The sequence below is a fragment of the Passer montanus genome, unplaced genomic scaffold, assembly GCF_014805655.1.
Source record: "Passer montanus isolate IOZ18808 unplaced genomic scaffold, ASM1480565v1 scaffold52, whole genome shotgun sequence".
NCBI classification, from domain to species: domain Eukaryota; kingdom Metazoa; phylum Chordata; class Aves; order Passeriformes; family Passeridae; genus Passer; species Passer montanus.
In genome coordinates, this window is record NW_024370152.1 from 966,818 (window position 1) to 982,713 (window position 15,896).

The window sequence follows — 15,896 nt, forward strand, 5'->3', positions numbered from 1 at the left end:
TATTATGGACATTTTGCAGGTGTGGTCCACAGACTACGGAATGACATCTGGGTATCTTATCAAAGAGAGAGAAGGGGAATGGTGTTTAATGAGCTTGTATGGAATAGTGTGGGACCTGAGCATAATGTAAATGGTATGGGATAAGGGGTGCAATCTGCTGATTTTGAATAGGGCAGAGCTAATTCTCTTAAGAGTGGCTAGTATGGCACCATGTCTTGGATGTGTGCTGAACAGTGTTGATAATACAGGGATCTACTTGGCTGCTGGTTGGAGTAAAACCACAAGAGGCTTTTATGTGCTATTTACAAAGACTGGAAGATTTCTCCTTGTTAACTATATGCTAGAATACACTATTAAAAGCTTCCCTTTTTTTAACAAGGAGATCTACAAATAATTTCAATGATAACTGTCCATTAACAGTTGGGATAAAGCTACACTTGTCAGTCACTGCAAGCAAAATAATATACCAGGAAAAAATCATCACTAATTAGTGAGATTGCATGTGTCATGAAGCAGCATCCACTCCTATTCCCGCAGACCCCTATTCAGTGTCAACCCCACATGCCTTGTACTGCACGGATGGTTCTCATGGTTAAGTCATTTTTCATTCAGGTACCACTCATGGCATGTGATGAACTTCCCTTGAAAGACAGCAGGTAGCCAGCAGTGAAGGCCCAAAAGCCATTTCCATCAGCCTGCAAGTGAGCAGCAGAACTGATCAAAAAATGTGAGACACCATTCCTCAGCTGCACAAAAACCCCTTAGGCCCATCTGTCCTCTGCAGAATCAAGGGCAATGAATAATCACTTGTCAGCCCTACAAAGACAGGAAAAACCAGCAACCTAGTCAAATCAAACCTAGCAGAACTCTTCTTCTTTTGTACCAATGCGAACTGCAATCCAATAACAGCCTTCAATATAAACAGACTAAAAGGAAAGCTGCCATTAGAGTGACAAAAACATGTAGGCTTGTAATAGAAGAAGGGATACCTGAGAGGAATTAAGAAATAAATGGACAGATGAACAGGTAATAAAAAGGAAAAATAGCAGTTTCAACAAAGGAGGACTAAGACATGGCATAAAAAATCTTAGACTCATCCAGTAAGCATGAAACCACATCCTTCCAATACAGTAAAACTCTAGCTTTTAAGATCTGAGCACATTTTGACATGATGAACATACCACTTTTATCATATTAAATCAAAATAGGAACATAAATAGCAGCCCTAAACTACTAACCAGCTGTCCTAACAGGTTATTTTTAACCTTTACAATTTTTCAGCAATTAGATGCTGTATCCATTAGAACCAGCAGACACCACAGAGATCTCGAAGTATCTTCTACCAAAACACAGAAGACATTCATAACTAGATTTCATCAGCTATGTCTCTCACATTTCATCTATTCTAAATTTTTCTTACTATGCTTGTACTTAGGATTGGTCCCATTATGTGAAGGAAAGATTACACTCATGCTTGTGGCAGGCTTAATGAAATAATTACAGAGACATGAGCCAGGCATCTCTGAAATTTCTCTACATTGCTATGTATGCTCATGTAAAACTACTACACTTCCAAGTCTGAATGATTCAGCAATGAGAATTACCTCACTTTCCATTTCAAAATATTCTCAGCAGAATAACAGTGCTTAAAAATGTACACTTGTAGAAAGAATGGTACCTTTAAAGCACTCACATTCTATTTATTTTCATTTCTTAATCATTATTAGATCTGGTGTTTTGCATGCATGTAGGAATGAAGACAAGAAGTTAAATGTCTAGCATTATCAAAATATGCATTATCTTCCACAATGAAATTATACCTCACAGAAAAAAAAAAATCTTCAGTTATCAAAACTGTTGCTGTTTTGCTGGGTATTGATTTGAGGTTTTTTGATTGTTTTGTTTCAGTTTGTTGGTTGGTTTGTGAGTTTTGGGTTTGTTTTTATATTTCACTGTAAATGTTGCAGATAGAAAAATCTTCCAAAGTTTTACTGTTAAGATTTTTTTCACTGCATAATCTAATAATGTGTCACAGTTCAAGAAAACCTGATAGTAAATACAGAAATCAATAATTCCAAACATTGCATTAAAATCATTATTAACAAATAGTTCCTCAAACTCCAACCAAAAAGCAGAGCGACACCATTACACCATCACTATTTTGTCTGTCAGTGTCAATGGAGAACATTGCCCACAGTGGACAACAACATGAGAGGCTTCAGCACTAACATCTGAATTCTTTGCTGTGACCCAATCACTGCCATGATGTGACATTTGCTGGTTTATTTAAAACAGAGAAAATTTGCTTGGCAGTATGCAGGAGCTGAAAGGTCTAAATTACTAAGGCAACAAAATTTCACCAGAGGCTTGTTTCACTTATGCAAGAGCCTAGACCAACTCTAAAACTGCAATTTTAGAAACTACTGATTGGTACTGTCCACTTGCCTAGCTGGAGATCACCACCTGAAAGCAAAACCTTCTTACAGATCAGGTGCTTATTTTAACAGATACTACCACAAATTAATGATGAAGGCAACTTTGTGGCAATGCAGGCTTCGTATAGCAGAAGAGCAAGGAGAAACTTCAGGAAGAAAGGCAGGTGCAAGAAGAGGTACATCCACCAACCTGCCTGACAGACAGAATTCCCAAGTGCTATTTTAACAGTATACATTATTAAGATCTGTCAAAATGATAGTCTGCATTTACTTCATCTAGGTCATTAAGAGTTGCAGTTTAAGGAAGGAGTAGCCAAGGAAACACTTGCTAAATTGCCAAATACCAGCTGCTTAAATGTATCCCAGAGAAAGTAAATAGTTACCAGTTTCTCTTACAAGCACCTCAGTACCTGCTGCAACTTTAACAAAATACTCACATAATCTAGCTAGTAGAAGTTTCCCTTTCCAGTCTTGTCTATAGTAATTTCGCCAGACAGAAAGCCTTCAGTCTGAAGTCAGAAATATAGAAAACACATACTCAGTGCAAAAGTTAAGTTGCTCTTCCTTATCCAGTCCTGGTAATGGTACTCTGCAGCTTCTGCAATACTTTAGTTTTAATCCAAAAAAGAGTTTGTTCAGACATGTTCTGCATTTAGATCTTTGCACAAAACTCAGAATCCCTTAAAACAAGACACTGATGTCAACTTTTATAGGTAATGGGAAATTGTTAGTGAAAATAAAGAAGTTGGAACAGAAACCAAATAACCAGCTACCTCTTGCCAATTTCAAGTAAAAAGGACGGCATTAACAGACAGGTGAAATGAAGTAAGAACATACATGTGGAACACTAGTACAAAAGCAGACAAATAATGACTAAAATAATTACTAAAATGGCTTTTTTGCTGTGAGGAATCATGACAGCATTTCAGATGAACATTATGATTTTCTGATATACTGATAAACTTTTCTAATCCGTAGTTTAAGATCAGAAAGCAGCAAAATACAAAGAAAGCACTGGCAAGTCATTGATGAGCTACAGCTTTTCATAATTATCTTTTGCTTAGTCTGTATAAAAAGTTATCCATCTATAGAAACATCACTGAACTTACAGAATTGATAATTAACATTCAAACAGATAGCCATTTCCACCCAAAACTGTTCAGCTGCACATTGATACAAACTGTTCAAAAAGTGTAGAAATAAACTAATAAATCTCTGAAAAGGCTCAGCTTAAACAGAGCCTGACAGTCCATGCAAGGAATAAGTAAATAAATAAACACTATCTCTGCTATTTATCTTAATAATTGTATCCCAGATATACTTTTAAACTACCCTCAGGAATTTCTTGAAGTCAAATCACTTTCATACACCCCTATTGCTTCCTACAATAAATTTCAAATGCTAGATGGATGTATGACATGAAGTAAAAAGAAAACATAACCTTTCACTTCAAGTTATTAACTACTGCAGCTTACTAGTAGTATCTGTAGGCTTGAATTTAGTCCTTCTTTGCAATTCACAAAGACCTGCTTTTGGTGACTAAACTATACCATAAGAGACAACGAAAATAATTTACCAGTTTTATTAAAAATGTAACAGTTTTTTAATTGATGACACCCACACTGACATTTGCCTCCCTCCATTCTTCAGAACACAACATTCATCACAACAAACATGCACCAGTAAAAGTTTGGCTGACAAGGTCAGAAAAGACCATGTCTCCCAGCAATCTCCACAAGGCAAATCCTGGGCATCTCAAAGACTTTCTGTTCTCAGGATTTACCATGTATAGGTCTCTTCATACTAGAAAGCAGTAATTTCAGAGGAAAAAGAAAGAAATTCATTCCTTTGGTTTTGGATTAAAGCTGGGAGAAGAGAGCTGAATTTGGGGTTTTTTTCCATTTGAATGCTAAAATTGTCAAACTCTGCAGATGGTGATAATGGATGAGTAAGTCGAAAAAAAGGTTACTTATGGGAAGCCATAAATGGCTAAGGAATCTGGGGGAGAAGCAAAAGCAGCTCATTCTTCCCTTGTCTTCACTCTTACAGTGAATATACCTTATAGTATCATCAGGCCTAATAATGGAAGCTACAGAAGAGGACTCCAGAAACTTTTTGCATTTACTTATACCCTTTTGCATTTACTTATTACCCTTATACCTTTCCCATACTAAAGATTAAGGAAAAAAAAAAATCTATGACACTTTCCAAACACCTTCAGAAATTCAGTTCATTGGCAACTAATGGTTGTGACTGGAGAATAAATGCTCTGACAGAGCACTGCCTTTGGAAGTGTACCTCAAGTTCTATAATGAAAGTAATTTGACCCATCTGGTGGAGTGATGGAGAGCAGAACTGAAGAATGGGGACAGGATGGACTTTGTCTTCCCTAAGGGAAGCTGCAAAAGAAGACTATAATCAATTTACCTATCTGATCACAGAATAGCTTACATAAAGAATTAGTCCTACAATTATTTTCAACCCGTAGCATTTATAAATTCAGTAAATTAAGAGAAAGGCCAGGGTAAAACACATCTTCGTCCAAAAAAAAAAACAAACAAAAGAACAAAAATAAAACCAAAACCACCAATACCAATGGCAAACAAACCAAAATATTATCCTCCCTGTATCTGCAAAACTTTGTTCAAATTCAAGCCATTTTTAGTCATAAAATCATAATCACACAACCCAAGAGCTATTATTGTCTGGACAAAATAACCTTACATAATTTGAATGACTGCTACAGATTAGAGAAACAGATTTAGATAAACAATTCCCAGTGGCAGTATCTATGATATCCCTAAAATGTTACATTAAAAATTATTGCAATTAATACAGTACTTTTTACACCTATATATTCCTAAGACAGTAAAATGAAACCTTGAACTGCCAAGATCCACTTAATACCACATAGATCAGTGTGCAGACTGCTTCTGGTGACTTTTACCAGAAAAATTTGAAAGAATCTCACAAGCAAGGAAGTGAAGAGACAAAAACTGCTCCCCGCAGAGTCCTTTTTACATGGTGTGGTGTCATTTACAACACTAGGCTACTTTTCCTGTGGCCAATGGTCAAAGAATGACAAATGAAGTATTTTACCAATATAAACACAAGTCTTCTGAAATTGTTGCAGAAGGACCTGATCTTGGGAGAGATTTCTACCTCATTCTAGTCAATCTAGAAAGAGAAGTACAAGACTAGAAACAGAAAATTAATAAATTGATGTGCAATAAATTACTTACTCTGGTGCTACCAATTCTAACACTACTATTAATACGAATACATGTTATTAAAAAGCATTTGAATTAAACTCCTCCTACTCAACAATAGTTAGATTGAAAATTTTGGTAAAATATGTTATTACCACAGTAATTTCTGTCACAGAAAAGGCCTATGGATTTTTCAAGGGCAAATACAAAAATATCGTCCATCTGCAATTTATCTGAGAACAAGCATAAATCAGAGAATTTTATTTTACCAATATTCAAACTAAATACCTGTGAAGTAATCATCATCTCATGGCAACCCAATAAAAAAGTATGATCTTAAAGCTTAAATTGATTTAAGATGGAAGTCTACTTTGCAATTAAGGAAGTTAATTGTTTAAGGAAAGTGCTACTGGAAAAGACACTTTACTTACTTCATTCAACATATTAAATAAATCCATACAAATGTTACTAGAAAAACTAAATGTTTTTCTCTAAGACCATGAATTTCACACAAGAGTGTAATTTTTTACTACACTTTCCACAGTGCAGAACTTTTCTACAAGTGTAGTCTTTTGCACATGGTAAGAACAACGTGTGCATGCAGATAAGAAATTTTAAGTGAGTATTTAAGAAGTTATGCTTGCTTTTTCCTAAAAACGGTTCAGTAAAGCTTAAAACCCAGACAGTAAACAACCAACTAGTACAACGGTAAAGCAAGAAAGATTAATCACTTGCTGCAGCACTGCAGCTGGGAGGCTTTCCTAAGTACAGACAGAAGCAATCCGGCAAACAAACACTGTACACTGGTGTGGGATTCAGACCTCAGACGAAAGGAATAACTCAAGGACGGAAAGAAAACCATTTCAAGCGTTAAGAAGATAGGTTTGAATACAGTGTGTTAGCACTTTCTTAAAGTGATGAAAAACCATTAGAAGTATCTTTAACAGATACAGATTTAACAAAAGTTATATTCTAAAATGTAACTATCTGGATGTAGGAACAGGGGCATATATACATTTAGCAGCATGCATGATTAGGTACTTACACAGCACATAAAAAGTTTCCTTACCTCTTCTTATTTTGAATTCTGAAATCAATATCTGAGTCCTTGTGTCCAGAATAAAATTTATATATTAGGGAAAAAAAGGTAAATGAAAGAAAATCCAGTTATTATCACAACAAAAAAGTAGGAAATACAATCATCTGAAATGCAGGAGTTAAGATCCCAGACCACCTTGATGTTAGTGCTAAGACAGAGCTTAAGCTTCTAAATGTCTCTGTGTTCCAATGACTTTTGGGAAAAGTCACTCAAGGAACAAAAGACGGCACTATGTTGAAAAAAATCCAAAAAACCAAAAGCTCCTGTTCCTCAAATCTGTTCCACTGATTGCCTCTGCTTAGTTCAACAAATAATTTTTTATTGCAAAAACATTTTGTCTAGTCAGTTAAAATAAATTTGGCAATGCCCTTTAACTAATTAATCAACTGACTGATGCCTTTTATTATGCCACTCTGTGTACTCAATAGTGCAAATACAACAGTAAGTGTCAAAAAGAATTCTTCATAAATAAAACATTTATAATTTGGCCAGCTGTACTGTATCTTTCAGCTTCTTCTTTCAGGTGACAAACCAGAAAAAATTGTACTTCACAACACAGTCCCTAAAAATTCATCAAACACTGCAGTGACACATTTGCATGAAAAAATTGCATTCATGATTACAAAAATTGTATTGTTTGCATGCATATTGTAAAAGAATAACAAAGATGACCTGTACTAGTATAATATAATCATAATTCACACAAAAAATTCATTATTTATAAAAATTGTGATGTTCCTGGATAATAATCAACTAGAGAAGGTACTTTATGCTGTCTGGTTATGTACAGAGAAAAAAAAGTTCTTAAGGAAAAATCTTGACAAAGCAGCCATTTCCAAGTTAGCAAATAACATCAAACTTATGCCATGAACCTAAAAAATTAACTTTTCCTCTCCTAATTACACAGGTACTGCACAGCATTTTCTCATTGACACCAAACACACACAGAATGTTTTCTGTCTTAAATGAAAATGAACTTAATGCTATTCACAAAGCAACAGTTTCCAGCAATAAGGACAGTCTCAGTATCAAACAAGAAAGATCCTTACTGCTGCCAGAACACAAACCATTTTAACATAGACAAAGTTGTATGTTACTGTCAGTTAAAAATTCAGAAAACAAAATAGTTATCTATTCAGATCATCTGAAATAGATGTCTGCAGGGAGAGTAAGTCTTTTCCATGCCACTTTGCAGACATGAAAAATAGTGTCAGAGCTAGTTTAAGTTCTTCTACTGGCAACAAAACTTCAAAAAAGACTGATTACCACTCTTGCATATTTCTTCCCTACAATCCCTGTACTATAATAATGCTATCACACGTACCTTGATATACTCCAGTTCTCACCCCCACCCCCTGAAAAATTTCCCCACTGGCTGCATCAACTTATAATTGTAATTTGAAAGAGGCAGTCATAACTGTGAGAACAGTCATTTTCTGGTACAAAGAACAAGTAACTTGAGCTCACTAGAGTTTGTCATTCCCCCTACTTTTAATGATCTCTACCACCCCCTACTTTTAAAAAGTATGTGTTGTGTTTGTCAAAAGAATAAAGAGACCCTTAAGTTCCTACATACAGTTTGAAGTTCCAAGTCTAAAGTATTGTTTCTGATTAAAGAGAAAAAAGAAAAGGTAGAGGGGAAAAGAAAATAATGTCATTGAAGAACTCACTGCTGGTTTATTTGTTTCTACAATGCTGGCTCTTCAGTATGATTGCAAAACTTCAGGTCTCTACAAACTTCAATCAAACTATCAGTAGCACATAAGGTTTTCAGTCCAATTAGTTCCCACCCCACTGAGTATTTCAATTTCATATTCTGTTGATTTAAGTATAGATGCACTTATTCAGTAAACTTAACTTGAGAAAAGCTAATTTCCAGTCAGACAATGAGGCAGCATTCACCAGCACAGGTAAGTGTAGGTGAGCACTAGATCAAGATGTGCAGGGAGGTTCCCAAGCTCAAGGACTCCTGAGCAAGAGCCCAGACCCGCATCCAGACCTGGAAACCTTGGTGAGCCCATCAAGTTGGCAGACAAACAGATGGAGAGCAGTCCTGGGGAGAAGGACTTGGGAGTGCTGTTAGTGGCCAGGAGGGCAAGGGAGGGGATTCCGCCCCTCTGCTCTGCTCTGGTGAGACCCCACATGGGTCTAACCCTAACCCTACATCCAGCTCTACACAGGAAAGACAGCACAGGAAAGACATGGACCTGCTGGAGTGAGTCCAGAGGAGGCCATCAAGATGATCAGAGGGCTAGAGCAGCTCCTACAAGGAAAGGCTGAGCAAACTGGGGTTGTTCAGCCTGGAAAACAGAAAGCTTTAGGGTGATCTAATAGCAGCCTTCCAGTACTTAAAGGGAACCTACATGAAAAAAGAAGGATTTTGTACAAGAACATGTACTGACAGGACAAAGTGGAATGGCATCGAAGTGAAAGACAGGAGGTTTAGATTAGATACTGTATGGAAATTCTTTGCTTGTAAGGGTGGTGAGGCACTGAAACAGGATGCCCAGGGAAGCTGTGGATACTCCATCCCTAGAGGTGTTAAAGGCCAATTTGGATGTTGCCCTGAGAATTGGGTCTAGTGGGAGTTGTCCCTGTCCACAGCAGGGAAGTTGGAACAAAATGATGTTTAAGGCTCCTTCCAACCCAAACATCCTATGATTCTATGAATTTTGACAAAAGTGGCAAGTTTTCTCTAGGCTCTTCAAAGCAATTATAGAACAAACCACTATTTATAGTGTTTCTTCAGTTAGCAATGAAAATGTGTTACAATAGGTAAGACTGCTTTTAACACACAAAAACCTGATTCTTTTTTCTCTTGTACTGCATGTAAGACTTTCACATACTAGCTAAACTTGCAGCCTAATATAGCAAGCTTGTATTTTAAAAAGGGTGGTGTAAGTAATACAAAACTACTTCCAGACAGCTTCCAAATAATCTTGTGTAAGCTAGAAGACATGGGTACTTCTGCCTGGCTTCTAACCTACTATAGTCAAAGTGCCCTGAGAAGATTTTCCCCCCCATTTACTTTAAACATGACAGCAAACCTAACCTAAAACTAGCAAATCAGAGAAGTTTAAATGCCACTAAACATCTTTAGTAGCACTGACAAAAAGAGACCAGAGTTTAGATTAATAAACTCAGGAATGCTGACAGTCTAAATCAACTGCATCTCCAAATGCTACTATTAAAACAAACTTCCACTTAGTAACTACTGACTTACTACACACATGCACCAAAGGACAACAGTTCCAAAGCAAGAAGTAAATATTTCTTTTATAAAATACAAGATGCCCTTACACTTTGTTGTAAGCTGGTATCATAATTTAATACAGCAGTTGTAGGGTGAAAGGCTATCAACACGCATGCTTTTCAAAACATCACATCCACATCCCCTTTGTAGCTTAGAGCTTAGTAGCTCCACTTAAGATTTTCAATGGAAATGGTTCAACTTCTTCTCACTGTGTGATCCAAGGAGTTCAGGAATTTAATCCAGAATTATTTCAGTCCTGGGAGTTCATTACATGACAAAAGCTAAAAAGGCCACGCTACCTAGATTAAATGGCCATATGGGGAAAAAAAAAAGAAAGCTATTAAAGTAAGTGTAGAATGGTTCTTGATGAGAAAACTTACCCGTATCTCAAATATGAAGCTTTGAGATGACCTCCTCTAAATCATGTAAGTAGACAGGAGATGTAAGAGCAGGACAGCTGAGTGACTAAATGCTGTACTTTACAATCTCTTAGTAGCAAAAATCTTTCATGCCATAGCAATTAATTTCTGCCATTCTTGGCATTACTATTAGGCTAGGATAATTACAAACTCTAAGTTGACTTCATTATAACATTTACAAGTACTTCATCTTGATTTTCTACAGTGATAGCAGAGAAACAAGATCAAGTCATCCAGATCAGCTCACAGAAAGAAATCCAATGGATTTTCCTCAAAAACTGGTTTATGAAATGTTTTATTTCCAAGCTTTCTGTCACTGTGCACCTATGCATTTCCAGAAAGTCAGCTGACCCTCTTCTAATGCATCCTATGTGCTTCCACCAAGTCTCCTGGGTTCTGCATTCCCTTCAACACATTATGAACTGTCTGCAAGAACAGCTTCAAAAGAAATAGTAACACTACAGTAATGGTACAAAGTTTCTATTCCCCTTGTTACGAAATAATTTAATGAATTTCAGAGCACCTTTATGAGACACATGATGAGTACCACAGTTGAGATTCTAATCTGATCTGCCACTAAAAGAATGAACACAGAACTTTACAAGTATCCTACCCTAAAATAACTAATAATAATCTTTTAACAGCACAGTACCTAGTACTAAAATGACTCCTAACAACATAGCTATCATATGCTTAATTGTTCATTCCGTATAAACAAAACCAATCTATAATGGAGGACACATACATGGGATGCTCCTTAAACATAAAGGCTCATCTCAACTTTTTTTTTTTTTTTTAATTCAAAGCTTTTGATCCACAGACTTAATTATTCTATGATATTCTGGAAGAAAATACACAGTATTATTTTGAAAAGCACCAAAGAAAATATTTTCAGAACATTCCAGAGAATGTAGGGGTAGTAAACCAGAATTTCTTGGACTGGTTTCTCAGAGGCATTCATTTCATACAGAAGGCAAGAAGAGCCTAAACTGATCTGACAGAAAGCCTGCACAAACAGTTTTGTAACCAAAAAAAAAAAAAAAAAAAAAAAAAAGAAAGAAATTGCAAATATATGAAGTAGCAAAAGACCATCCAAGTGCTTGATAAGCCTCAATAATCAAACCTCCTTTGAACCTTATTAACTTTGGGAGACGCAAAACTTTCCACACAGGACACTGAAGTAACACCCAACAGTTTCAGGCTAGAAGTGACCAGCTTAAAAGGGCAAGTGTGACACCACAAGCTCCTAGAACTCAATGGTTTAGAAAACTTTCAAAATTTCTCAATACCGAACACATACACATGAAAATATGTGTGCACATATATGTATATTTGTCCCTAGACTGTAAAACAGACTTTAGACTGTAAAACAATTCAAGCCCCTGTATTTTACGTATGAGTATAAATTAATTTCCTATTTCTCACAACTTCATATCAGATACACAGCAGTGGAGCCACATACCTGCACGGCTGAAGTCGCACACCCAAGGGACGTGTCCCCTCTATCTCCACCTTACTAGAAACGCCATCTTCACCCCCCCCCACTCAAAGAGACCCTTTCTCCCCAAGCCGTGGGATTCCGTCCCCGGCCCAGGCCCCTCCACACAACCGGCAGCTCCCCCCGAGGGTAGGAACGGGTGGGGCGGGGGTGTGCGGGCTTCCTTTCCCCCAGCACCCGAGCCACCTTCCCCCACGGGGGGCTCACCACGCTGGGCACACGCGGCAGGACAGGGACAGACGCTCCCCCGGCCCACGGAGACTCCCTGACAGTTTCGGGAGAGGAGCCCCACAAAACCCCCACGCCCGCCCCGAAAGTTCCAGCGCGGCCCCCCCAGCCCCGGCCCGCTCCTCCGCGGCCCCCTCAGCCGTCGGGGCGGAGAGGACCCTCGGCCCGCAGCCCCGCGCCCCCTCGTCTCACCCCGCAGCCCGCACCGCAAATACCCCGCAGGCGGGCGGGGGGGCGGCGGGCCCGCCCCGCCCCCGAGCCCCTCGGCTGCCCTCCAGCCCCTCTGCGGGGCAAGGCCGGGACCCCCACGCCCGCCCCGGCCCCGCACTGACCTGACGGGGGGGGCGCGGCCGCCGCTCGGGGCTACAGCGGGGGCTCCCCCCGCCGCCGCCGACCCTCCGCTCCCCGGCCCGTCCTTCTCCGAGCGTCACCGCAGGGCAGAGAGCAGAGGAGTCGGAAACGCGAGGCGGAGGGAAACACCGGCCCCTCTTCCCTTTCCCAAGAAAATTTTAAAAAGAAAAAAAGGGGGATTTAAAGGGCTCGGCCCGGAGTTTAAAACAAAGAGGCGGAAATAGCCGAGTGCGGCCCGAGCGGAGCCGAGCGGGGGCGCCGCGCTCGTGGCGCATGCGCGCGGGGCGCTCACCCGGGCACGGCGCCGGCCGCCCCCTCCTTCCCTCCCCCGGGCAGCGGGGCCGGCGGAAGGGGGCCGGGCCCCGACAGGCCTGGGCCCGAGCCGCGTCCCGGGCACGGGGCAGCAGAGTGCGCTGAGGTGGAAGGGAGCCGTCAGGATCATCGAGTCCGACTCTTATGCTTGCACAGGACACCCCTGAGAATCACACCGTGTGCCTCAGAGCATTGTCCAAACGCTGCTTGAGCTCTGTCAGGCTTGGTGCTGTGACCACTGCCCTGGGGGACCTCTTCCAGTGCCCAAACACCTGCTGGGTGAAGAACCTCTTCCTAACACCTAACCTACAGCACTTCTGACACAACTCCAGGCCGTTCCCTCTGGTCCTGTCACAGAGAAGAGATCAGTGCCTGCCTGTCCATCTCTCCGTCGTCCATCCTCTCTGGTGAGGATGTTGGAAATTCCAATCCCCCCTCAAGTCTCCTCCAGGCTGAACAGACCAACTGACCTCAGCCACTGCTTGAATGGCTTCCCCTCAAAGCTGTCTTCACTGTCCTCCTTTGGACATTAATGGCTTAATACTTTTCTTACACTGAATTAGAATTGTATATAACACTCAAGTGGAGGCCACACCAGCAGAGAGCATAGGTAGGAGTAGAAGCTGGGTGGCCAACCTTGAAAAATCCATGCAACTTTGGAAGGTGAGATCAGCAAAGGTGGTTGGCTTTTAGGCAGGATGTGCCTATGCGTTGCTCCAAGCCACCTCTTCCCGCTGAAAGGTTTTCTTCAAAAGCACACACCTGTCTTTCCAACTGATGAGAGTGGAAACTTGAGCAGGAGCTCGGTAGAAGGAGTGCTGATGGCAAGACACACTGTATCAAACTGCAGGTGGCTCAAAACACTCCTGACTGGTGAAATGACAAAGGTCCTGTCTTCCTGAAGGTGTGAAGTCATAGGTCAAAGAGCATGCACAAAGCTTGAGAAGCCCTTGCCATGTTCAAGTTTGCACCAAACACCTGAATGTTTAACTTGCAAAGACAAGTACTTAAAAATTCAAGGGCTGTCCAAGGGCTAAAGACACCAAACCAATCTTCACCTTCACAAATATGCATCTATTATGAATGTAATCCTTTAAAATACCTGGATATTTCCCTCTTTTCTTTCTTCCTTTCCAACAAAGAATGAGCCATGAGACAATCTTCCACCTTGTCTAAAAATGCCATTGGAAATGGGCTATCTGATATGGCACAAGCCCTCCATGTTCTACAAACAACTGAGCTTTTATTGTATGCCAAGACAGGGACTGTGCTTGGCTCTGGGAGCTATGTTTTCCAGATGCTAAGCCTGAGTTAATGGAAAATATGTCAGCATTTTAGATTTGCTTTGTTTCAGTTCAAGGGTTATGTAGTTACATGAGTGCATCTTGTCTATCTGTTATAAATTCTGTTTCCAGTTTAACCACAAATTACTTTGTTGTGTGTTGTAGAAAGCAATGGGGCTTCCTATCTCACCCCTGGAACTGGGGTTCAAGTAGCCAGAAGCAAAAGTAACAAACTATAAGAATGTGCATGAAATTATAAACTTTATGCCTGCTTTTCTTGTTGGCTTGGCTTATTTCTCCCTAGTGTTTCCAGACCAAACACTACAAATTGGGAAAACCATTAAGACCATGGTGTATAAGCGTTAACTTTCTCTTACTGTAGAATTTTTTTTGAAGATGGCACCTTAAGCAAGACGATATGACCATGCCCACTATAACAATCTACTGTAATATACTCACTATGATAAGATTTGTGACCCCCAGAGCACAGTCAGGGCTGTCTTCTCAACCTCATCACCTAACACCAGTTCTAATGCCTTTGGCAATACCATTAGTGTGTGTTAGCCACAAGTGATGTTTCTGAAATATAAGCTTTGCTAATGACTACTGCATGTAATATCACAATTAAAGTGCATTTTTGGAACTACAACACTGGATATTAGAAGAGAAGTGAAACTTTTTGTTTGCATTTGCAGTCAGTGAGCCATGGTCAAACTACAGAATTTCAGAGAGTGACTTAAGGAGAACTGGAAACTGCATTTAAGAGTCTTGAAGTTAGCTTTACATGCATTAGTCTTCACCATTTTAACCCAAATAAGAGCATGATGTGAACATGGGTAAATTGAACCTCTAGCTTCCAGAAACATGTATTTCCTCACTAAAACAATTCATGGAACAGAATCTGAGAACTTCTTGACAGAAAAACTCCCAAACCTCTCAGGTAAAAAAAGGGTTTTTATCTTCTTTAGGTCTTCTAACAGTGAAAAGGAACAGGTCAGCATGAGAACGTTAATAGTAATGGAATAAATAAAGAAATTACTAGAAACCAAACAAAGCAACATGTTTTCATAAACAAAGCAGAAAAGTAGCAAATAAAATGAATAAAGCACAAAGTAGGAAAATAAAGGACAAAACTACTCTAATTTAAGACTTATTATGCTAAAGTGTTTAGATACAGAAACATTGAGAGTTAACATTTCCAGTAGTTTCTCAGAGCACAAGAGCTACTGTAGGTCTGTGAATGAGACTGTTTGCAAGTGCTGAGAGAATCTGTTGATGCCTTTGCAAGGTTACTCCCCAGCTATTACCTTTTTGAGATCATGGTGACGAGGCAATTCCCCAGTACTGGAGAATAGTAAATATTTCACCTGTCTTTGAAATCAGTAAGAAAGATAATTTGGAGAACTACAGCTTCACTTTGGTCCCTGAGAATCATGGAAAAATCAAAGATCTCAGAGCTGGACTCAAACATCTTGCAGCCTAAAACCAAAGAGCTCAAGCATTCACCAGCTTAATTCTTATGCACAGATGTACCAGGCACAAATTATTTAAGCACCATACTCTAATGTGTCAATTTATAAGATATGGACATTATCAGAACACACATGCAGAATGTGTGAGGTTGGAAGGGGCATTTGGAGATCACTCAGAACAGTCTCCCTGCACAAAGGAGGATAAGGTAGAGCAGCAGTGTCGCTTCTTTAGTTATCACCAGACCAAGCACTGCCATTCTTACACTGTAGATTCTGCATGGTCATCCTGAGGACTGAATGGTGACTTCACTCTTGCCCAGGAACCACTGAAAAACAG

The 15,896-nt window shown here is 39.7% G+C and overlaps 1 protein-coding gene across 8 annotated transcripts in view; it reads right to left on the reverse strand.

Annotated features, from left to right (window-relative positions):
• Positions 1-12,747, reverse strand: part of PCGF3 (polycomb group ring finger 3) — a 55,481-nt gene extending 42,734 nt beyond the window's left edge. For 4 of the 8 annotated variants that reach the window (XM_039724101.1, XM_039724095.1, XM_039724098.1 and 1 more), the window contains exons 1-2: positions 12,474-12,747; positions 6,714-6,751 (exon numbers count right to left, since the gene is read on the reverse strand). The gene's annotated coding sequence lies outside the window, so the exon portion shown is untranslated. The remainder of the gene's footprint in view (positions 1-6,713; positions 6,752-12,473) is intronic. The other 4 variants (XM_039724099.1, XM_039724096.1, XM_039724097.1 and 1 more) reach the window with 1 other exon arrangement.
• Between the last annotated feature and the right edge of the window lie 3,149 nt (positions 12,748-15,896).